The sequence below is a fragment of the Macaca mulatta genome, chromosome 11 (genome assembly GCF_049350105.2).
Source record: "Macaca mulatta isolate MMU2019108-1 chromosome 11, T2T-MMU8v2.0, whole genome shotgun sequence".
Taxonomy (NCBI): Eukaryota; Metazoa; Chordata; class Mammalia; order Primates; family Cercopithecidae; genus Macaca; species Macaca mulatta.
Window position 1 is genome coordinate 3041444 of NC_133416.1, and position 25084 is coordinate 3066527.

At 51.7% G+C, this 25084-nt stretch overlaps 1 protein-coding gene across 30 annotated transcripts in view; it reads left to right on the forward strand.

Moving 5' to 3' along the window:
- CACNA1C (calcium voltage-gated channel subunit alpha1 C) overlaps window positions 1-25084 on the forward strand; it is a 740665-nt gene that overhangs the window by 201557 nt on the left and 514024 nt on the right. The window lies entirely within an intron of this gene.

A 25084-nucleotide genomic window follows, 5' to 3' on the forward strand; every position in this document is an offset into this window, starting at 1 on the left:
GGGACATGTGTGGCCTTACATGGAAAAGGGAAGTGGTATCCCAGATAAAATGGTGGCTAGCCTTCCCAGGGTTCTCAGGCAAGAGAGAAAACTCCAGACATCAGCAGTGCCTGGGCTTGGTTGCCGGCAGAGATGCATTCTCTAGAAGGGAGGCAAGTCCCAATAGTCCTAAAATGACTGTCTGTTCAGCGTCTAGTACTTGACCTCCAGCCAGAATTGATGGGGTGCTCAGAACTATTCTAGGTACTTTGAATTTTTTTTAACCTCATTAAGTTCATCTATAAGACAGGTAGTTGTACATATTTAAATGGTTTTAGAATGGAAAATTTCAAATGTAATCAAAGAGACATAGATAACGAGTTCCCATGCTCCGGTTTGTTTCGAAACAAATTCCAGCAATTATATAATCTCACCTGTAAGTACAGTTGATCCTTGAACAACATGGGGATTAGAGGTGCTGACCCTTTGGGTGGTTGAAAATCTGCACATAAATTTTGACTCCCCCAAAACCTAACTCCTAACAACCTACTGTTTACCTGAAGCCTGACCGATAACACAAACAGTCGATGAACACATATTTTGTATGTTGTACGTATTACTTAGTGTATTCTTACAATAACGTAGGCTAGAGAAAAGAAAATGTCATTAAGAAAATCCTAAGGAAGATAAAATATATTTACTATTCATTAAGTGGAAGTGAACCATTGTAAAGGTCTTCATCCTCCTTGTCTTCACGTTGAGTAGACTGAGGAAGAGAAGTGGGAAGAGGAGGAGGAGGAGGGCGGCTAGATCTTGCCATCTCAGAGGTGGCAGAGGTGGAAGAAAATCCACATGTAAGTGACCCACGCTGGTCAAACCTGTGTTGTTCAAGGGTTGGCTATACTTTGGCATGCATCTCTAACAGACAAGATTTTTAAAAAATGTATAGCCAAATGCCTCTATCACTCCAGACAATAATAACAGTAAAACACAAGAGATCCTTAATATCATCTAATATTCAGTTCATGTGTAAATTTCCCTTATTATGTCAATAATATCTTTGCTGGTTGGTTTGAATCAGGATTCTAATAAAGTCTACACATTACATTTGCTTGTATGTGTTGTAAATCCCTTTTTATCTATGATTGTTCCCCCTCCCATTTTGCATGTCATTTGTTTGTTGAAGAAACTAGGTCTGTTGTCCTGCAGAATGTCCTTCATTTTGATTTGGTTGGTTGCTTCCTTATTTTGTCCTTTAATTTGTTCCTTCATCCTCCATGTTTTCTGTGACCTCGGAGTTAGATTCAGGTTCCATTTATTTTGAAGGGAGTGTCAAGGATGTGCCAGCTGTGGTTACGCCCCTTCCTGTTCTGATGCTGAGATGGGTGGGTGGGCTCCGGGATCGACAGCCTCATCCTTCATCTATTACTGGGGCCCCATCAGCCTTTCCCCTGATGGTTTTCACATCCATCGACAATTGTTGCCCAGATCCATTATTTCATTAGAGCTTGAAATGCTCATTTTCTGATTCTGTCATTCCTTTTGCATTGAGTAGCTGGAATTCTTCTATAAAGAAGAATGCTCTCTCATCAACAGTTTGGTTACCCTGAAACACCATGTGACAGAAAAAGCAGGACAGGTGCTTTCTCATCACTTACTGGCTTTCAAAGTAATGAGTTGGTCCCTTGCAAAGGAGGATAGGTCTTTAATTAATTGATTAAACAGATATGTATTGAGTTCCTGCTATATGCTGGGTATTGTTCTAACATCCTGATGGTTCAGCAGTGAACAAGACAGATAAAAATCCCTGCGTTCTTGGAATTTACATTCCAGTGGGGGAAGATGGATGGTGAACAAACTGGTGTGCTGTATATTTAGTTGGGGGATGATACGGGTTATGGAGGAAAGCAAAGCAGGACAGGGACATGAGGCTGCTAGAGGAATGGGATGCTAGAGGATGCTAGATATTTGGATTTGCAATCTTTAATAGGGTAAGAAGGCTCAGGAGGTGTCATTTAAGCAAACTCCTGAGAAGGTGAGAAATTGCTGGAGAGGAACCGGCCACGCAGAAGGCTGGAGTGCGTGAGGGAGGGTTGCTGGTGTGGAGCCTGTGCGGGGAAGATGGGAGGAGATGGCCCAGAGAGGCGGTTGCAGGGGCAGGCTAGGCAGAGTCTTAGAAACCATTTTCAGGGCCTTGATTTTCCCCTGAATGAGACGGGCAGCCCTGGAGGACTGTAAGCAGAGGTATAGTTGGACTCACGTTTGTTTTTTTTTTTTGTTTTTTTTTGTTTTGTTTGTTTGTTTTTGAGACGGAGTCTTGCTCTGTCGCCCAGGCTGGAGTGCAGTGGCACAATCTCCACTCACTGCAAGCTCTGCTTCCCGGGTTCACACCATTCTCCTGCCTCAGCCTCCCGTGTAGCTGGGACTACAGGCGCCGCCACCTTGCCCGGCTAGTTTTTTTAAATGTGTTTTTAGTAGAGACGGGATTTCACCGTGTTAGCCAGGAAGGTCTCGATCTCCTGACCTTGTGATCTGCCCGTCTCGGCCTCCCAAAGTGCTGGGATTACAGGCGTGAGCCACTGAGCCCGGCCGGACTCACAGTTTTAAAGGGTCCTGCTGGCCGCTTGCGGAGAGGATGAAGTCAGGTAAGGGTAGCACTGAGTTTAGGCTTGAAAGCAGAAAGCCTTCAGCCCTGCTCAAGTTTCTTCCTTTTCAGCTAGTGCCTGGTGTTGGTGGGGGGCGGGGGGTGGAGCTGGGGGGCAGCAGGTGCTTCACGTGTTCCTAGGGGTCCTCTGTGCGTGTAGCATTACACGATATGCTTCCCGCTCAATCCCATCCTTTAAAATTCCTAGGCATAGCGTTCTCCTTGAGCACTTCAGGGCATAAAATCCCAGAGCAGAAACCTTCCTCCCCGAGTTTCTAAACAGAATGGCTACGTGTCCATCACCCCCGAGAACTGGAATTCCATTTTATACTGAAAGTGGGATACACGAGGACAATGCTATCACTTGACCCATCTTCTTTCACAGTTGGTGATGAGTCTTTTGGACCATCTTTACCATCACTGAACAATTGGCGTTGGCTAGCTAGACACATTCAGGGGGAACTTCTCATGAATCTAGAACTCAGTCAGCATTTGTGGTGGGATCGGCCATCCATCTATGGAGGGTGACCACTCTACCCATGGCCAGGTCAGCTTAATCAAGAGATGCCTGATGGCATAAGGTACAGTGCAACAGGGCACCTTTTCCTTTCCATCCAGATTTTCCCAGCCAGCTTGGAGAGCACTTTTTACCCAGGCTGCCTTCCCAATACCCAGAGAACCTTTCTGTGGATGAGCATCTCTCCTTGCCTATTACTCTCTCCTATCAAAGGCTGCTTGTGAATTTCTGGGTGCTTAGCAACCAGGAGAGGGGACGATACAAGCCGCCTCTATCCCTGCCAGGTAGCTGCTCCCGTTGTTTGTCTTCTCCTCTGGGTTTGTATATGCAGTGAAAGCAGCCAGAGAGACGCTCCACCTCAACTTAAATAGCAGCTTCTTAAATAAATAAAAAATACACAGAACCCAGTTCAAGCAGATCTTGCCTCAAAGACAGCTTGCAAGTATCGCTTGTCATCATTCCCTTCCTGATTTCCAGTGTTTCTCTCTTTCTCTCTCTGTCTCTCTCTCTCTCTGTCTGTCTCTCTCTCTCTCTCTCAACAGAGTCTTGCTCTGTCACCCAGGCTGGAGTGCAGTGGCGTGATCTTGGCTCACTGCAACCTCCGCCTCCCAGGTTCAAGTGATTCTCCTGCCTCCGCCTCCTGAGTAGCTGGGATTACAGGCTCCCACCACCACACCCACCTAATTTTTGCATTTTTAGTAGAGATAGGATTTTGCCATGTTGGCCAGGCTGGTCTCAAACTCCTGACCTCAGGTGATCGATCTGCCTCGGCCTCCCAAAGTGCTGGGATTACAGGCATGAGCCACTGTCCCTGGCTGATTTCTAGTGTTTCGATGTAACCTGAGATTCCCATAAGCCTAGCATGAAGATGAGACACATCAAGGGAGGTGAGGAGCTAGGAGAAGGGCACGCCTCTCCAAATTGCAAGTTTCTTCTCAAACTGCAGATCTGCAGAGAAAAAGGAAGGACACAGTGAACAACGAAGATTCTCCAAGGAAGGGGTATCAGGACTTAGGAATAGACTCTTTGCCTCTTATTAAATGGAAAGTTGCTTGCTGGGGAAGTAGCAAATTATTTCAAATGGGCATCAGTCCTTGGTAGCCACCAGTATCCCTCAGTTTAACAGGAGAGCAATTAGAGCTGTTATGCCAGGAGGATTTTGGAGGAGCCAGCGGCTGGCTGTCGAGAAGGGAAGAGAGCTAGCACTTGCTGAATTTCTTCAAGGGACCGTGCACTAACTGTAGGAAGCATGGACTTCGCTTTTTGCATGGGATGAACCTAACTCAGAGTTGATGCTGCCTGTAGGATTATGCTTTTCAGACAGTCCGAGGATCTGCAGAAGGCTTGCTACAGGATCTGAGCGGGAGTCTAAGCAGTTGCCTTGTGGTAGCAATGCTCCTGTGTCTGGAGAGCTGGTTGCTAAGTCCTAGAGTCTGGGCCCCTTTTGGGCTGTCACAGAAGGCTGTGAACACCTCTCTGTTCCTGGAAAATGCCTTCCTTTCCTGGCCCCAGGACAGACTCTCTGACTTCCTTCATGACCGGGTTCCCACTGGGGAGCCTTTGGAACCGCTCGAGTACCAGATTATTAGCAGGATCCGTGTTTGTGCTTTTTTTCCCCATACATATTCACAGACCCTGAGAAGAAAAGGAGGAGATAGGCCGGGCATGGTGGCTCTTGCCTGTAATCTCAGCACTTTGAGAGGCCGAGGCGGGCAGATCTCCTGAGGTCAGGATTTCAAGACCAGCCTGGCCAACATGACAAAACCCTATCTGTGCTAAAGATACAAAAATTAGCTAGGTGAGGTGGCAGGCGCTTGCAGTCCCAGTTATCCAGGAGGCTGAGGGAGGAGAACTGCTTGAACCCAGAAGGTGGAGGTTGCAGTGAGCCGTGATTGCACCACTGCACTGCAGCCTGGGTGACAGAGCAAGACTCTGTCCAAAAAAAAAAAAAAAAAAAAAAGAGAAAGATGTGATGAGGGTCTTTTCTGTACTTAGAACAACCTAATACTTATTTAATGGATAAACAAGCATTAAAATGAATGTTTGATGACTTGGAATCCAGTCTTTTACAAAACTCTCAGTGTTTTGTGTCTGCAGACACTCATGGCTGTGGCAGGCATCCTGCCAGTTGGAGCCAGGCGTTCAGCACAGAAGTAAGTGGGGGAGGAGGTGTGCATTGCCACAGACGTAGGAAGCGTTCCCTGGACCTGCTGATGGTAGGTTAGTGAACTGATGGTCTTAGCCATGTTCCTGAACAAGCGAGTTGTCTAATGAAAGGAAAACATACACACCTGTTAGTGGAGTCAGCACCTTAGACCCATAGACTCTAAGGTTGAAAGGACTGTTGAAGTCATCTAGCCCCTTGCCCCACTCGATGCTTAATTAATAAGCACCACAAAAACTCTGGACTCTGCATACTGAACATTGACCCAGACCTCTGTTGCGTTAGAAAATATTATTGCAATTAGTGGAATGCTGCTAGAATATTGGCTCCAGACCTGAGTCCCCACATTGGAAGAGATTTAGAAAGAAGGACGTCCAGAGGAAGGAACAGACATGAGTGAAGTTGGAAAATGGAGATTGGCAAAGAGTAGCTTGAAAAAGAACAGAGTTTCATAATAATGACCACAAATGAGTATTTGGCTGTTCAATGGAAATGTGCCTGCTCCACGCTCATTGGATGCTAGCCTGCCCTCTGGAAGAGTTCTTGCCTTCCTGCCTCCAAACCACGGTACACACTGTTGCTGGACTGATCTCCCAAGAATCACCTTCTACCATGCCCCTTCTCTGCTTCCAGTGAAATTTTGATCATTTCTCTTCATGTGACAGGTGAAAATCAGAATTTTCTGAGCTTGGTCCTCAAGGCCCTTCCTTTCTTTCTCCACTCATCCTTTGGCCGGGCAGGCCCTCCGACTGCCTGCTGAGCAGCCTCACTCAGGTCTTTGCTCATATTTGCTAGAACGGAGAGCACGTCCTCTCGTTCCCTGTAACCCCAACCGTGTCTGTTGTAATGTTAAGCACACGGTAGATGGATGGATGAAGCCTTCATTCTGAGTAAACACGCCTGCAACTATAAACACATACCTACACACAGAAACACCAACACACTTAAGTGTAGATGAAGAGAAAGAACCCTTTCCTTCTTCCCTGGTGTCCGGCAAATGCCAAAGGGGCGGTGGGGAAAACATTAGGATACAGAGGCTCTGGTTCTTGTTCCTCCCTGGAACTGGCTTCTGCTAGGAAGCCCAGCAGGGCCTGAGTGCTGGCAAGCCTGGCATGGAGCCCTCCTGCTTTGGAGGAAGCGAAATGTCCCAGCAGGATGAGTCAGTGAGAGAATGGAACCAGAAAGTGAGTCATTTTGGGAGGAGAGGCTAAAGGATCTTCTCTGCTCAAAGATATTTTAGGTCTTGGTAGGTTTTCCCCACTTCTCTTGTTTAGATATAAGTTTGGGGCATGTGACTAGAGTGGCTCAGTTCCCAGATGGAATGCCGAGAGACTGTCCAGTGCGCCGCGTTCTAGAACATTGTTGCTGATAGGGAGGCTGCAAAGTGAGGGGCTGGTTTTGGAGCCAGGCAGATTGGGTTCTAATCACACCATGTCCCAGAATCAGCTGGGGACCTCGAGTGAGTTGTTTAATCTCTTAAAGTCTAGTTTTTCTCATTTTCAAAATGAGAGTTGTCGGAAATGTCCAATGTTTGTTCGGCGAGTGTTTGTTGAGTCCTTAGTGTGTGTCTGGCATAGAGCTGGGTGCGGAGTACAGGGTGCTGAATGCGGCAGCCTCGCATCCTGCCCTCGGGGGATGGGTGCAGCTTGGGATTGTGTTACATTTGTAGCAGTTCTGATGACAACAAGAATAAAATAAAACACCCGGATTTGTTTCATGGACATAACCCTCATATCTGCACTCCCCTATTACGTGTTTGGGCAACTGAATTTTGGAATCTACATATCAGACTCAACTCTTTTCCTCTGGGGGGTTATAGTCTGGGGGAGACCCTGCGTAAAGCATGTAGCATCGTGCCCGTGGACAGGAGTGCCCAGTCCGTGACGGCAGTAACGATCATTACTACCTCTGTTATTTCCTGTAGCCAACTCACCTCTTAGCACCTCTGTTTCCTCATCCAGAAAATGTTCAGCTGAATTGCAGTCCTCTCACAGAGGCAGTTCCTGAGTCTCTAGTCCTTGGGCTCATGCTTGAAGTTATTTTTTTATTTTTTATTTTTTTGAGACGGAGTCTCGCTCTGTCGCCCAGGCTGGAGTGCAGTGGCCGGATCTCAGCTCACTGCAAGCTCCGCCTCCCGGGTTTACGCCATTCTCCTGCCTCAGCCTCCCGAGTAGCTGGGACTACAGGCGCCCGCCACCTCACCCGGCTAGTTTTTTTTTTGTATTTCTTTGTAGAGACGGGGTTTCACCGTGTTAGCCAGCATGGTCTCGATCTCCTGACCTCGTGATCCGCCTGTCTCGGCCTCCCAAAGTGCTGGGATTACAGGCTTGAGCCACCGCGCCCGGCCTGAAGTTATTTAGAGAATCTCTAAGATACAAGTGGAGAGACAGCTGGAAGGGGCAGCACCCAGGCCTTCGGTGTGGGGACAGAGTTAAGATCCACATGATCACAGCAGACTGATACGGGGAGCCGAAACAAACAGGAAAACATTTGAGCCTGATATTCGGTTCCAAAACTCAGTCGCTGAAAGGCGTAATAGGGGAGTGCAGATTGGAGGGTCATGCCCATGAAAACACATACAGGTGTTTCATTTTGTTCTTGTTGCCATCAGAAATGCTACATACAAATATGACACCATCCCAAACTGCACTCACAGAAGAGTGAGTAGTGTGTCGGCCAGGGCAAGAAAAATAAGAGCAATAATAGTTATTTTAGTTATTGTAGGCCAAGGGACCCACATCCACAATATCGTTTGTTTACAGCTCATTACTAAATCCTCACAATAACCCCGTGGGTAGATGTTAGTGTTATTACCATTTTATAGATGCGCACACTGGAGCTTAGCGAGGGTAAGTAGTGGACTGCAAGGACGCTCTGCCCCTGGCCCGGAGGAACAGCTGGAGGATGCCGGCAAGATGTGTGTGAAGCGGGTCGTGCAGAGCGGAAGTAAACTGATTCAGGATTACTCATTAATGTAGAACTCCAACCAGTGAGTGGAGGGTATGGGTTCAGTAGGGAGCTCTTCAGAAATGGAACACGTTGAGAGGCCAGGAGTTCTCTATCCCTGAAAGCATTTAAGGAGAGGTTGGGTGGCTGTGGGAGGTATTGGAGAAGGGATTTTAACATGGGGAGGGAACTGGGGAGATGATGTGTGAGTTTCTGTCTGGAAAAAAAAAGATGGTACCAGCCTTGAACCTGTGTAATCTTCTTTAGTAATATTCAAGCAAGAACAGCCATCATAAAATTGTGTGAGCAAATCAGGTAATACTGGTGAAAGCCAAACACAGGCTCCCCGTTGTGGGAGTGAGAACATGGCATTGTTAGGGTGATGGATTCATGCACCCTGGGGTGGGTGTGCTGATGGCTTCTTTTGCTTCTGCTTCTACAGGCCCCTCTCCCAATGCCTTTCCCAAATCTCTCCTTATGGGGATTTTTTCCCCCTCCTAAACCACCTTAACTTGAAATCCACTCACATTTGTAGCCATTTCACAGTCTCTTTGCGTATTGGTGAGCCCTGTGGGGGTCACTGGTATCTTATAGTATTGAGGTTACAAAATGTAAAGTTATTCTGGGGAAATTCCTTCTCTTCTGAAGTTTTAATAGGGAGAAGGTGGTGAGCTTAACCCTACACACTGTCCTTTCCTTTGTCTAATTCCTCCACAGGACATTTGTCCAGTGCCCACTGTGGACTGGAAGTGTGCTAGGGACTGTATACTGCAAGGCGACTGGGATGTGCCCCTGAACATCCCTGAGTCCAAGGTAGGGGAAAGAGGAAGTGGTCGACGATCACACTGTGATGATGGCCATCCTGATGAAGGCACACCCCACCCTGCAGCGGCTCGGGGAAGGGGCACATGTCCAGACATCTTGCAGGCAGGTTTTCGATGGTGCTGTCCTCAGAAGAGAGGACTTTGGAAGCAGGTGGTCTTGGTTTCAGTCCTTAGTCCACCGGATGCCAGGTAACCCTTAACCTTTCTGAGCCTCTGTTCTTCACCTCTTAAATGGGGATAATATTACTTCCCCCACATGATCTTTTATTTTTTTAAAAATTATTATTTTTAGTATTTTTAATAGAAATGGGGTCTCACTATGTTGACCAGGCTTGTCTCCAACTGCTGGCCTTAAACAGTCCTCCCATCTCGGCTTCCCAAAGTGCTGAGATTACAGGCGTGAGCCACCATGCCCAGCCCCCCGACATGATTTCTATGAAAATCAAATTAAATGAGTTAATTTAGGGAAGCCACTTAACATAATTCCTGGCTCAAAAAAAGAGAAGGTTTTCTTCCCTTCCTGATCTTGGAGAACAGAGCTCCTTCCCCTGAGGTGCTTGAGTCCCTGTGCAGAGGATCCCTAACACCTGATCGTAGGTCAATGTCCCGCTGTCTGGTGAGCACCGGGAATGGTCTCTTAAACACAAAGTTTGGGTTGCCGCCTCTAGAGATTCTGGTTCCACAAGTGTGGGAAGGGGCTGCACGGGAATCAGAAAAGTTGCCCCGGTGATTCTGATGCATAGTTCGGTTTGGAGACCTGCTAACAAATACATACCAACAAAAGTTGTGTGTGCCTTTTTCTGGAGACAGACCCCCACCGGCTTTCATCAGAATGTCATGGTCCCACACAAATGAAGATGCACCCTCGCATGGTATGCGCTAGTGGGGACAGAGAGTGGGGCTGGAGAACGAGGGCCTGGGAGGCGAAAGGCCCCAGGACCAGCCCTGCTCTGCCCTCCTCTCTTGCCCTCCCGCCAAGTGGTTCTGGAAATAGGAACAGGTGGTTAGTCACGGGGCTCTCCAGCAGGTAGGGCAGTGGCTGGGGAAACAGGGGTATCTCATCAGCTCTGTCTCTAGAGGTTCTTAAGATACTTACTTGTCACCAGCCTGAAAAGTCAACATGGAAAATGTTCCAGTCTGGTTCCTGTAAACGTAAAATCTGTTATGAATTATGTCCATCCGCGTGGAAGAGGGAGACAGAGAGTGATCTGGTGTGTGCAGGAGGGCCAGCCTCTGCCTGGTCTGAAAGCTTTTGCAATTGTTCCTAATTGGCCCAGTCCTTTTCTGTAGGAATCTCCTCTCTCTTGTCTCCATCCCATCCCCTACTGCCTGCAGCTTCCGATTTCTTGGCAAGGCAAGCAGGCGCCAGAGCTGGGGCTGTGGTGGTTCTGAAGGACTTCCAGGTGTGCGTGTTGAAAGCCGGCAGGAAGAGAATGCTGGCTCTGTGTTTGGCAGCCTAGGGGACGTGTTATTTAATGTGTCTTCTGAAGCCGTGAGGCCTCGGCTTTGTAACTCGCTTTCTTTATTCTTATAAATCTTCTAGGATGCTCCATGGACTGTAGGAGGAGCTCTGACTTCCCGACCATGCCCTTGTGTTTACCACTACAGGAACAGAGGTTCACAGCTGCTTCTGGTTGCTGTGGATGATCTGGTCCCCTCCTGATAACTTGAGATAAGTTTGTGTTCGTTTGGAGTCTTTGGTGAAGACTTTAGGGTACGTGTTTCTTCGTCGTTCCTGGCAGGGCTGATCATAGACCACGTCAACCCAAGAATGTGATTCTCTCTCCGATGAGGCTACATCTAGAATATGAAATTGTCGAGTGCTTAAGTATCTTTCTACATAGTTTGTTCATTAGTCTGTTCATTTATCTGTTCAACAACTATTTCTTGCTTGTCTACCATGTTCTAGACATGCCACGGGCTCTGGAAGCAGGGTGAGAAGCAAGGCTGAGTCCTGCGCTCACAGAACTTAGGTTCTAGTGAGGAAGACAGGCAAACGGGGCACCGCAGAGAGGAAGGCAGAGGACCTTGCTTTCCAACCCTGCTCAGAGGTGCATCTCTTTATATTCTCACTTCCGCTATCCCTAAACATGCCCATCAGCACTGACATCTAAAGGGCTCATGGTGAATTAAAATGTGACCCCACCTCTGGGTATTTAGTCATTTAGTATTTAACTGGGGTTAAAGTCCTAAGGAAAGGCATGTAGAGCTAATATTTTTGCAGGGACAGGCCCTACTGGAAGTCGTGGGATCTCACTGCGTGGCCCATCGTTCCTGGGCTTTACAACTCAGTGCAGCTGCAGCTCATTCACCGTGCCATGGCCAAGCAGCGGGAGTTCACATGTCCCCACTGCCATCCTCCAAGTTGTCTCTCTCTTGGGTTTCTATTTCCCCGACCGTTGTCACTCTCACTTCACCTGTGGCCCAAATTCTTCTCTATTTTAATGTGCGGCAGGCAGGCGAGATGGACAATGGGGAGGAGTTGTTCTGCGGGAGGGAAGGGGACAGTCCTTCCTCCAGCCTGGAGCAACTTCCTGCACCTGCTCCCCACCCCTGTCTACTCTCCATATCCCACCACACCCTCAGGGCCTTGCCCTAACCCCAGGAAGCCCACCTATCTCTTGGCTGACTCCTATGGGCTGAGTTGGGTCCCCTCAAAACTCATGTGTTGAAGCCCTGTCTCCTGTACTTCTACAATGTGACTGCATTTGGAGACAGGGTCTTTAAAGAGGTGATTAAGTTAGCATGAGACCATTAGGGTGGACCTACTCTAATATGATCGGATTTATAAAAAGAAGAAACTTGGACACAGACACATGGACGCAGACACACATGGAAGGAAAAGCATGTGAAGACATGGGGAGAAGAGGGGCAACTGCAAGCCATTGGGGGAGGCCTCATGAGACAGCCACCCTGCTGGCACCTTGATCTTGGACTTCCAGCCTTCAGGAAGTTCATTTCTGTTGTGTAAGCTGCCCTGTCTGTGGCACTTGGTCAGGGCCGTCCCAGCACCACCTCCTGCCCTGTCGGTGTGGCCCTGGGTGGAAGTGGCCTGGGAGCATCACTCACCCTCCCCCCGTACCACGTGTCTTTGCCGGGTGGGTTCAAGCAATGCCTGGGCAGCAGTGTAGACTTCCTGCAGTGTCTCAGGCTTCTCTGTGGCTGTCCCGTACCAAGTGCCCAATGCACACTTGTAGCCTGATTGATTGGTTTTCTCAGCCAGGGCACCGATCATTTCCCGGCCACTGTCTGGCTCCTCTTTCAGGCGCCTCACCCAGTTCCCTACTCCGAGATGGCTACGGCCAGACTCACGTCAGCAGCTGCCTCTACTACGGGCTGTGGTTTTTGGTAAGCTGCTTTCAGTCCTTTCATCATTATGGGAAAACTGCCCAGCCCAGCACCGATTAGAGTGGGATGGTTGCAATAAAGGTCTCCCTTCCTGACATGTGGCCAGCACGGAGCCTTCCCTGGTTCCCTCCCGGCATTCAGTCACAGTCCCCAGCTCTGTGGTGGGGCCGCTCAGCTCATGATATGGGTGGCCGGCAAGGCAGGCTCTCTTGAGGTCTAGGCCCAAGTGACTGGGTGAGGCAAGGTGGCCGCCTCTGCATCCTCCTGGGGACGTCCTGAAGCGGCTGTGGGTCATGGGCAGGTGGCCACTGATGGGGTAAAGGTTCCTTTCAGTGAGAAATGTGCCTCTACCCAAGAGAACTTGCATTCACTTTTTTTTATTATTATTATTTTAAAGAAATGAAGGGAGAAAAAGAGACTAAAATCCCTGGAGGTCAGGGTCTGAGAGACAGAAACTGAGATGCGCTGGGGACATTGTTTATGGATTTATTGATCCCTGATTTGTTCATATCTTGTGCCTGGAATTCAGTACTCACACGTTTCCATAGCATAATGGATGTCAGTTTAATAATAATAGGATTTCTTAAGTGATTACTGTAGGCCAGGTACTATGCTAAGTCAGTAATCAACACGACCTCCTTTAGTCCTTTCGACAATCCAGTGGGAAAGCTCTCATTAGCCCCATTTGCCAGAAGAGGAAACTGAGGCTCAGAGCAGGTCACATGACTAAAAGAGCAGGGGCTCTGCGTTCAGGTATGCCTGACCCAGAGTGTATTATCTTAAACATATGTGACACTTCTTGCTTGCCTTCCTGGTGCTGCACCATCTGCTTTTTTCCTGTGAGACCCCCTTTCCTCCCACACTGGCTGTGAGCACACCCGACCCCTTGCCTGTCCTGCTGCCCCCAGCACTCGGTGCTTTGCTTGTTGCCGTCAGAGTCAAACACACAGACTCATGGTAAAATGTTGTCTTACATCTGTGTACCGTTTCATGTATTCAGAACCTTTTCCAGGCAGTATCTAATTTAATTTTTACCATCATTCTGTGAGTGGATATTATTTTCTGTCTTGTGGTTGGGGAAACTGAGGTCAGAGAGGTTAAATCATTGCCTGGGGTGGCACTGCACAGCCTCTGTGGGGTGGAGCTAGGACCCAGTCCAGGCTCAGAGTTCTAATCCACCACTCTACCCTGCTAGGAACCTCTTTGCAAAGCCAGCCCCCACAGCAGCCTCTCTAGCTTGGGTCGAAAATACAAATCACCAATGGCCAGGACATTATTTGCATGAGGGACTGAGGTGGGGCGGTGGGCAGGAGAGAGGCTGAGGCAGCAAGGGATGGAGTGGGCACATAGAAACTTCCCTCTGGAGGCCTCAGCCTTTTCCCAAGGCTGAGCGTCCGTGCAATGGCTTAGTTTGTTCATTCCTGGGAGCTCCGGGTAAGTCTCCCCTCTCAGAGGGAAAAGCTGGTTCTTCCAGGCAAGGGTGAAGAGACCCACCTTTCTGAGTCAGTGACTGACGGGCCAGAGGGCTGAAGGTGTGGGCACTGCGGTGAGAAGCGGAGTAGCCAGGGAAGCAGGGTGGTCCCCACAGGGGCGGTGATTGGTTTGTGGAGAACCTGCCTATCCTCCAGAGAAAGATTACTAAGGAGCAAAAGCCGACTTTGCTCGGTGACCCCTCCTGGTGCCACATCCCTCACGCCTGCAGCAGAAGGTGGGGAGCTCCAGGCCCCTGACAGGTCATCCTGATCTCAGAGAAGAGTCTGCTGCCCCCAGGACGGGGACTGAGCTGAGGGCGAGGAGGATGCCGGGGGAGGCACCTTGTCCCCTGCTGTGGTATTGGCCGCAGGTTGGGAGCTGCCTTTCCCCGAAGCCCTGGCTCTGCTTCTGTCAGAAGCAGGCACCCAACAGCCTAAGCAGCCTGCCTAGGAGGCTTTTCACTGGAACTTAAAAACACAAAAAGGAACTTATTATCAGCATGTACCCTGGGGCCACATGGAATATGATCAGTGGTGTCTTCCCAGTGGTCTCCTAAGACCTTCGAAGGCCCAGACCCTCAGTTGGTAACTTCGCCTTTCCGCATCTCAAACATCTGAAAATGTATCTACCTCCCACATCAAATAGAATGTATTCGCTATAACAAACTTGGAAAGAATGGTTGTAGTTTTTATAATATTGAGTTTTATTAAGAATAAATTATTCATTTTAGTCTTGCAACATAAACTATTATTCTGATCGATAACTCTGTGGATTGAGATGCATTTGACTAGTTGACACAATGTTAATTTTTGTAGATGTTGTATTAAATATTTATTTTGATTTTGTAGTTTTATATTTTGGACCCAATCTAGTTTTGTTTTTGATTTTCACATTTTTTTTCAGGACAGTGAAAAGCTTATAGGGCATAAGAGTTGAACCCAATGGATAAAATCTCTTCTGTCCCTCCCCATCCCCAGAGAGAGAAAAAAAATAAAAATAAAAAGAGAAAGACACTGTTTCAGCAAATTGATATTCAGTTTTTAGGCCTATATTATACTTGTGTCTCAGGTCCTCTACTGTCCTATTTGGTGGTGTCCTTATAAAATATAAGAAGTGTTCTCTGAGAAATGTGGAAAATTTCCGACTATTCCAGATGATACTAAATCAATTGCCCCGAATCCTTTAGAAGAAAGAAGAATACGGCTAGGCACAGTGGCTCACGCCTGTTATCCCAGCACTTTGGGAGGCCAAGGTGGGTGGATCACGAGGTCAGGAGATCAAGACCAGCCTGGCCAACACCATGAAACCCCATCTCTACTAAAAATACAAAAAAATTAGCCAGGTGTGGTGGCGGCGCCCGTAGTCTCAGCTACTCGGGAGGCTGAGGCAGGAGAATGGCGTGAATCTGGGAGGCGGAGCTTGCAGTGAGCCGAGATGGCGCCACTGCACTCCAGCCTGGGCGAGAGTGCGAGACTCTGTCTCAAAAAAAAGAAAAAAAAAAAAAAAAGAAGAAGAAGGAAGAATGCAAATTCCCAATGTGAAGCATCAAACAGCTCAGCTTTTCTGAGTGTTGGAAGAAGAAGTGGAGAACACTGGTTCTCCTGGGATGGTGCCTTGGTTAGCACCATTGTGTGGATCTGGTGTAACCTGGATGCAGGATTTCTCCCCTTGCCCGGTAAGAGAGCCTTGTGCTAGATGCAGTGAGGACAGAGGCCCCTTGCTGGCTGTGTGTGCAAATATAGAGCACCAAATGGCTACCAGAGGAATGGGGAAGAACTGACTCAGGATAAGAGTGGGATGTGTACAAGGAGAGACGGCTGGAGAAAACCTTGCACACTGCGGGAGCAGGCTACCCAGGACGTGTCAGAAGGGCTCAGCCCATGGAAACAGGGAGACTTGCCATATGGACCATCATGGCTGCCTGTGTGGGGACTGAAGCTGGGCACTGGCTGCTGCCTGAGACGAGGAGTCCAGGTCCAGCTTCTAAAGGGCAGCTTCCAGGCAGAGGGCTGCTAACGAGCTGGAAAACTATCAGCGCATGGAGTGGGAACCTGTAGGGCCAGGGAAATGAAGGAACCTTTGGCCATCTTCCGCCATTATGATTTACCTGCCATAAGAGAAACTAAAGTAAAGCAGCATGAAGTTGTGGCCAGCTCCATTAAAATAACATGCTCATTGAGGGCTCTTATAACTAGTGATAGTTAAAGAAGAGGAAAAAAAAACTCAACAAAAGTACTTGAGGCAATTATCTATGGCAAAAGAAGATACAGATCTCTCGAGATCACTGATGCAAGAGAACAAAGGAGGTCCCAAAAGAGGCTGCCTGTGATCCAGGTGAGAGCCGAAACCTTCAAGGCCGGGTACCAGGGCTTCTTACCCCTGAGTGAAGCATCTCCGGTCACGCCTTGTGGTTCTCCGTCAAAGGACGAACACAGCCAACCAGAACCTGCTCTTCGTTAATGGAGTGGAATCCTCTTTCCGCACTAAAAATGAGATGATGTGAAATCCTTTACAGTTTATCGGAAGGAGGGAGAGCTTTTTTGTGCATGATGCGTTGCCATGAAATGACACTGTCTCACTCCCTATTGCCTAATTAGCAATATTGTACTTCTGTGTGAAATGGCGTGTTTAAACATTGCCAATCGATTTAAACAAAAGATTTCAAAATACTGTAGGATGGAGCACAGTGAAAAACTCCTTGCCAGCCAGCGTTCTCCTAGGTAAGGTTTTTGTCATTCAAAGTGTGGCTGCACAGCGGCAACTGTGCAGCAGGGAAGGCTTTGCTCGTCCCTGCCCCCCAGTGCCCCATTCCCTCCACTGGGGGCTTATCTAGCATTGGGTCTGGTTTTCTGTTTTTTGTTTGTTTGTTGTTTGTTTTAATTTTTTCAGGGTATCGTAGACACGTTGGGTTCCTCTGGGCCCTGCCAGCCATTCACTTATTTATTCATGACACACTTAATGAAGACATAAGCTGTGCATTCTAGGTGCAAAGGATGTAGAAATGAGTATAATACAGTTCCTTTCCTCAAGGAGTCAATCCAGTGGGAAACAGGCGTTTTTGTGGAAAATGGAAACATAGCCTGGCAGGCGAGGAGGCTGTAGAGAGAGGAGCACCACGGGCGAGGAGGCTGTAGAGAGAGGAGCACCACGGGCGAGGAGGCTGTAGAGAGAGGAGCACCATGCTGTGAGGAGGCTGTAGAGGGAGGAGCACCACGCTGTGAGGAGGCTGTAGAGGGAGGAGCACCACGCTGTGAGGAGGCTGTAGAGGGAGGAGCACCACGCTGTGAGGAGGCTGTAGAGGGAGGAGCACCACGGGCGAGGAGGCTATAGAGGGAGGAGCACCACGGGCGAGGAGGCTGTAGAGAGAGGAGCACCACGGGCGAGGAGGCTGTAGAGGGAGGAGCACCACGCTGTGAGGAGGGAGCACCACGGGCGAGGAGGCTGTAGAGGGAGGAGCACCACGGGCGAGGAGGCTGTAGAGGGAGGAGCACCACGCTGTGAGGAGGCTGTAGAGGGAGGAGCACCACGCTGTGAGGAGGCTGTAGAGGGAGGAGCACCACGCTGTGAGGAGGGAGCACCACGGGCGAGGAGGCTGTAGAGGGAGGAGCATCACGGGCGAGGAGGCTGTAGAGGGAGGAGCACCACGGGCGAGGAGGCTGTAGAGGGAGGAGCACCACGCTGTGAGGAGGCTGTAGAGGGAGGAGCACCACGCTGTGAGGAGGCTGTAGAGGGAGGAGCACCACGGGCGAGGAGGCTGTAGAGGGAGGAGCACCACGCTGTGAGGAGGGAGCACCACGGGCGAGGAGGCTGTAGAGGGAGGAGCACCACGCTGTGAGGAGGCTGTAGAGGGAGGAGCACCACGGGCGAGGAGGCTGTAGAGGGAGGAGCACCACGCTGTGAGGAGGCTGTAGAGGGAGGAGCATCACGCTGTGAGGAGGCTGTAGAGGGAGGAGCAGCACGGGCGAGGAGGCTGTAGAGGGAGGAGCACCACGCTGTGAGGAGGCTGTAGAGGGAGGAGCACCACGGGCGAGGAGGCTGTAGAGGGAGGAGCACCACGCTGTGAGGAGGCTGTAGAGGGAGGAGCACCACGCTGTGAGGAGGCTGTAGAGGGAGGAGCACCACGCTGTGAGGAGGCTGTAGAGGGAGGAGCACCACGCTGTGAGGAGGCTGTAGAGGGAGGAGCACCACGCTGTGAGGAGGGAGCACCACGGGCGAGGAGGCTGTAGAGGGAGGAGCATCACGGGCGAGGAGGCTGTAGAGGGAGGAGCACCACGCTGTGAGGAGGCTGTAGAGGGAGGAGCACCACGCTGTGAGGAGGCTGTAGAGGGAGGAGCACCACGCTGTGAGGAGGCTGTAGAGGGAGGACCACCACGGGCGAGGAGGCTGTAGAGGGAGGAGCACCACGCTGTGAGGAGGCTGTAGAGGGAGGAGCACCACGCTGTGAGGAGGCTGTAGAGAGAGGAGCACCACGCTGTGAGGAGGCTGTAGAGGGAGGAGCACCACGCTGTGAGGAGGCTGTAGAGGGAGGAGCACCACGCTGTGAGGAGGCTGTAGAGGGAGGAGCACCACGGGCGAGGAGTCTGTAGAGGGAGGAGCACCACGCTGTGAGGAGGCTGTAGAGGGAGGAGCACCACGCTGTGAGGAGGCTGTAGAGGGAGGAGCACCACGCTGTGAGGAGGGAGCACCACGGGCGAGGAGGCTGTAGAGGGAGGAGCATCACGGGCGAGGAGGCTGTAGAGGGAGGAGCACCACGCTGTGAGGAGGCTGTAGAGGGAGGAGCACCACGCTGTGAGGAGGCTGTAGAGAGAGGAGCACCACGCTGTGAGGAGGCTGTAGAGGGAGGAGCACCACGCTGTGAGGAGGCTGTAGAGGGAGGAGCACCACGGGCGAGGAGGCTGTAGAGGGAGGAGCACCACGCTGTGAGGAGGGAGCACCACGGGCGAGGAGGCTGTAGAGGGAGGAGCATCACGGGCGAGGAGGCTGTAGAGGGAGGAGCACCACGCTGTGAGGAGGCTGTAGAGGGAGGAGCATCACGCTGTGAGGAGGCTGTAGAGGGAGGAGCACCACGGGCGAGGAGGCTGTAGAGAGAGGAGCACCACGCTGTGAGGAGGCTGTAGAGGGAGGAGCACCACGCTGTGAGGAGGCTGTAGAGGGAGGAGCACCACGCTGTGAGGAGGCTGTAGAGGGAGGAGCAGCACGGGCGAGGAGGCTGTAGAGGGAGGAGCACCACGCTGTGAGGAGGCTGTAGAGGGAGGAGCACCACGGGCGAGGAGGCTGTAGAGGGAGGAGCACCACGCTGTGAGGAGGCTGTAGAGGGAGGAGCACCACGCTGTGAGGAGGCTGTAGAGGGAGGAGCACCACGCTGTGAGGAGGCTGTAGAGGGAGGAGCACCACGCTGTGAGGAGGCTGTAGAGGGAGGAGCACCACGCTGTGAGGAGGGAGCACCACGGGCGAGGAGGCTGTAGAGGGAGGAGCATCACGGGCGAGGAGGCTGTAGAGGGAGGAGCACCACGCTGTGAGGAGGCTGTAGAGGGAGGAGCACCACGCTGTGAGGAGGCTGTAGAGGGAGGAGCACCACGCTGTGAGGAGGCTGTAGAGGGAGGAGCACCACGGGCGAGGAGGCTGTAGAGGGAGGAGCACCACGCTGTGAGGAGGCTGTAGAGGGAGGAGCACCACGGGCGAGGAGGCTGTAGAGGGAGGAGCACCACGGGCGAGGAGGCTGTAGAGGGAGGAGCACCATGCTGTGAGGAGGCTGTAGAGGGAGGAGCACCACGCTGTGAGGAGGCTGTAGAGGGAGGAGCACCACGGGCGAGGAGGCTGTAGAGGGAGGAGCACCACGCTGTGAGGAGGCTGTAGAGGGAGGAGCACCACGCTGTGAGGAGGCTGTAGAGGGAGGAGCACCACGCTGTGAGGAGGCTGTAGAGGGAGGAGCATCACGGGCGAGGAGGCTGTAGAGGGAGGAGCACCACGCTGTGAGGAGGGAGCACCACGGGCGAGGAGGCTGTAGAGGGAGGAGCACCACGCTGTGAGGAGGCTGTAGAGGGAGGAGCACCACGCTGTGAGGAGGCTGTAGAGGGAGGAGCATCACGGGCGAGGAGGCTGTAGAGGGAGGAGCACCACGGGCGAGGAGGCTGTAGAGGGAGGAGCACCACGCTGTGAGGAGGGAGCACCACGGGCGAGGAGGCTGTAGAGGGAGGAGCACCACGGGTGAGGAGGCTGTAGAGGGAGGAGCACCACGCTGTGAGGAGGCTGTAGAGGGAGGAGCATCACGGGCGAGGAGGCTGTAGAGAGAGGAGCAGCACGGGCGAGGAGGCTGTAGAGGGAGGAGCACCACGGGCAAGGAGGCTGTAGAGGGAGGAGCACCACGCTGTGAGGAGGCTGTAGAGGGAGGAGCATCACGGGCGAGGAGGCTGTAGAGAGAGGAGCAGCACGGGCGAGGAGGCTGTAGAGGGAGGAGCACCACGCTGTGAGGAGGCTGTAGAGGGAGGAGCATCACGGGCGAGGAGGCTGTAGAGAGAGGAGCAGCACGGGCGAGGAGGCTGTAGAGGGAGGAGCATCACGGGCGAGGAGGCTGTAGAGGGAGGAGCAGCACGGGCGAGGAGGCTGTAGAGGGAGGAGCACCACGCTGTGAGGAGGCTGTAGAGGGAGGAGCACCACGGGCGAGGAGGCTGTAGAGGGAGGAGCACCACGCTGTGAGGAGGGAGCACCACGGGCGAGGAGGCTGTAGAGGGAGGAGCACCACGCTGTGAGGAGGCTGTAGAGGGAGGAGCACCACGCTGTGAGGAGGCTGTAGAGGGAGGAGCACCACGCTGTGAGGAGGCTGTAGAGGGAGGAGCACCACGGGCGAGGAGGCTGTAGAGGGAGGAGCACCACGGGCGAGGAGGCTGTAGAGGGAGGAGCACCATGCTGTGAGGAGGCTGTAGAGGGAGGAGCACCACGCTGTGAGGAGGCTGTAGAGGGAGGAGCACCACGGGCGAGGAGGCTGTAGAGAGAGGAGCACCACGCTGTGAGGAGGCTGTAGAGGGAGGAGCACCACGCTGTGAGGAGGCTGTAGAGGGAGGAGCACCACGCTGTGAGGAGGCTGTAGAGGGAGGAGCACCACGCTGTGAGGAGGCTGTAGAGGGAGGAGCACCATGCTGTGAGGAGCTTGTCTGCTGTAGTCAGTCAGCCCCAGCACCTGGTGGCTTCACAGAGTAAAGGATAGTTTCTTGCTCACATCACAGCCCAGCCTGGATCAGTGGGGTGGCCATAAGGGTTATTCAGGGTCTCAGAATCCTTCTGCCTACAGGCTGTGCCATCCTCTCGGGCCTTGGAACCCCCCTTTTAAACCCCTGAGTCTAGCTGACAGATAAGGGCTCAAGTCACACCCATGTTTTAGGGTCTAGGCCTAGAAAGGGTGCCCGTCGTTTCCTGCAAGTCCCATTGGCTGGGATGCAGCCTGTGGCCCTGCCTTGTCCAGGGATACTGGGAAGTGTGGTCCAGTGCAGTGCCCAGATGTGGTGCACATCAGCCATGTCCCCACTCCACGGAGCAGCTCGTTCACCCTGGGGCAGTCGGGTGGGGCTCTGTCAGAGAGGATTTTGCCAGGGAGACGTGTGGTGTGGGGTGCCGGATGCTGCGTCCAGGAGAGCAGGGGCATGAGAAGAGCGACCCAAGCAAGGAAGAGGAGAAGGCCTGGGTGTGTCTTCAGATAGAAACAGATAGAAGCGCCGGCCACACTCACCAGCCCCGTGGCTTTGGGCCTGGTCCTTAGGTGTCCCAGGTGTCAGCCTCAGCGCATCTTCCCAGGCCTTCTCCAGCATAGTGGCATCACCTGGGGACTGGCCCTCTGCAGTCACGCTGGCTCCAGGCTCACCATGAGTCACTTTCTCTGGCTATGACTTTCCTTTTGCTGTGGATCAACCCAGACATGGGCCTGATGCTTTTTCTTTCATGTATACACACACATACACTCTCACACACACACGTACTCACACATACACACACACATGCACTCACACACACACACATACACGCACACATACATGCACTCACACACGCACACACACGTGCACTCACACACATGCACTCACAGACACACATACACACAGATGCACTCACATGCACACATGTACTCACATACACACAGGCACACGTACACATAGGCACACACACATGCACACATGGTCTCATACACACAGGCGCACGAGTACACATGCGCACTCATACACACATACACATAGGCACAGGCACACGTACACACAGGCACACACACATGCACACATGGTCTCACACAGGCACACACGTACACATGCGCACTCATACACACATACACTCACGCAGGCACATGTACACACACGCACACACATGCATTAACACACATACACACGCAGGCACACGCATGCACTCTCACACACATGCACGCACATGCGCGCGCGCACACACATCCCTCTCTCCCTCTCTCCCTCTCAAGGGTTTTGGTTCAGCCTGCACTCCAGTTTTTGGGAAGATGGAGCTGACATCACGGTAATGTGAATGTTGACTGTCTGAAACTTCTGTGCTGAGAAATCCCCTCCGGCCTTTTTGCCAGGTTGGCTGCTGTGTCTTCCTATATTTCTTGCCCTTTCCACCTCTCCCCCTTTGCTGCTCCCAAGCAGCTCTAACACCCACCGCCCTCTGTTTTTGTTATACAGAGCAAAAACAGTCCCCACCCCTGAGCTCAGCTCCAGGCCTCCTTCTGTGCATGGATTCCCGTGCCTGCGGACTCACGGCAGGCCGGGCCGGCTCATGTGGGGTGGACCCTGTCTCCTTCCATAGGGAGACGGGCAGTAAAGACGTCCATTTTCCATGCTTTGAAGGATGTCACTGTCTCAGAAGGCAGAAGCTAATTGTGTCAGTTTTTAAGTACTTTTTCCTTTCATGTGTAATTTCATTAAAGTTAATTTTCCCTTATGTAAAATGGGAATGCTGCCACCACAATTGCAAAGTTGTCGTGAGAATTAAAACGATAATGGATGAAAGTGTGTAACACGGTACCTGGCACTGCCCCCACTCTCCCCCTCCTCCACAGAGCCCTGGAAGACCTGGTGGGTTGGGTGGTGCTGTGACAAGTGCAGTGTGTGACGGGGAGCGGGGAGGGACAGCTGGAGAGGGTACGCGGACCCAAGTTTCATGCTGTGTATTTTTCCAAGGAGATGGGCCTTTGTCCTCTGCATTCAGAGTCAGAAGAGAGCATCAGGTACAAATGGGAAGAGAACCTTTTAAATAGCTGTCTGTTTGAGCAGATTTCCCCCCCTCGGATTCAAGATGTCATGCCATGTCGGTTTCCATTTGCAGGGCACATCCAGGAGAAGCTGTTAGTTGCTGTGATTCCATACCTGGAGTGAGGGGAGAAAAACATCATTGTTTCCTGCCAGGTGTGCTGGGCCTTACTGGCCCTGCCAGGAGCATCTGGTTGAAACCTGTCACCTCAAGACCTGGTGCAGAGGCCCATACCTGAAATCCCAGTACTTTGGGATGCTGAGGCGGGTGGATCACTTGAACCCAGGAGTTTGAGATCAGCCTAGGCAACATGGCGAAACCCTGTCTCTACAAAAAGTATAGAAATTAGCCAGGCCTGGTGGTGTATGCCTGTAATCCTGGCTACTTGGGAGGCTGAGGTGAGAGGATGGCTTGAGCCCAGGAGGCAGAGGTTGCTGTGAGCTGAGATTGCACCAGTGAACTCCAGCCTGGTCAACAGAGTTAGACCCTGTCTCAAAAAAAAAAAAAAAAAAAAAAAAAAGAAAAAAGAAAAGAAAAGAAAAAAGAAACTTGTGAAGGTTCCATGCACTCCTTCCCTGCAGAGGCAGGTGTTGAGACCCTTTCCTTCTGTTTAGAGGTAGGAAGAGAACTCAGGCAAGTGGTGAGCAAGCTGTCTGAATTGAACAAGGGCCCTGGGTTGGAACCCTTCTCTCCCCTGCTTTCCTGGTATCACATGCTAGACTGGGCCTCTGCTGCCCACCCAGCCAAGGTGTCCCTTCTCCTACAGCAGCCTTGACAGGTCTGTCTGGCCTCTGCCCTGACACTTCCGGCACTGGCCATCTATGTGGGGAAGATTATGATTGGAAGGAAGGTTTTTCTTAGAGCTGCCAGTCTTTATTTTCTACCTGCTGCTCTTCATTTTGTCCTCAGAGGAGGAACGTGTCCTCTCTTCCCTGGGACGTCTGTCTTGGTGTTGAAGACAGTGCTCCTGTGCTTCTTACTTATCTTCCTTGAGGTTAGCCATCCTTGTCCCTGCACCCTCTCCCTCAGTCCTGGCCGCTCCCATATGAACCTTGGTGTTTATTCCTGACCCAGGATACCTCAGCTCCAACTGGACCCCAGGCAGTAAGAGGCTTCCTGTTAGAGTCAGTGGATTCCCATCGATGCAGCCCAAGATTACCTGCCCCATCCTCCTCCTCCTGCTCCTCCTCTGGCTCCTCCCACTCTCCCTCCTCCTCCTCCTCCTTCTAGTGCTTTTCCTCCTGCTCCCCTCCTCTTCTTCCCTTCCTGCTTCCCTTCTGTATTCCTCCTCCTTCTATTCCTTGTCCTCCTCCTCCACTGCCTCCTCCTCCTCCTCCCCCTCCTCCCCCTCCCCCTCCTGCCCCTATCCCTCCTCCTCCTCCTACACCTCCTCCTCCTCCTCCTGTTCCTCCTACTCTGTGCTCTTTCTCCCCCTCCTCCTCTTGGTCCTCCTCCTCCCTGCTCTTCCCCTTCCCCCTCCTGCTCCCCCTCCTCTTCCTGATTGTCCCCTCCTCCCCTCCTCTGAGCAGCCACATTACAGAGCTTACTCACGTTCAATGTGTGCTGCCCGTGAGCTTGGTTCCTCCCTTTCTGTCCGCGTACCGTTGTTTCTCTTGGATGTTTGCTGCCAAATGTTTTTCATTGATGACTTTGCTCTTTGGGTCTCCTTGCCTGTCTTCCTTCCCCCTTCCTGCTCTGTGACGTTCTTGTTTACATACCCTCTCCGCCGTGGGCCTGGTATTTCAGTGGCTGGAGAAGTTTTGGGCCTCATCTGAGCTTCTTTCCTTGTTGTCACTTATGTTCCCACAGCTCGATCCATTTTCCCGTGCAGGAATGTTTCTCCCCAAAGTCCTGACCCTGCCGTGGAGCACCTGAGGGGAGGAGTCACAGGTTTCTGGCCTCAGAGGAGCACAGTGTTCCCCAGGACTTACCCTGCGTCCTATACTGGA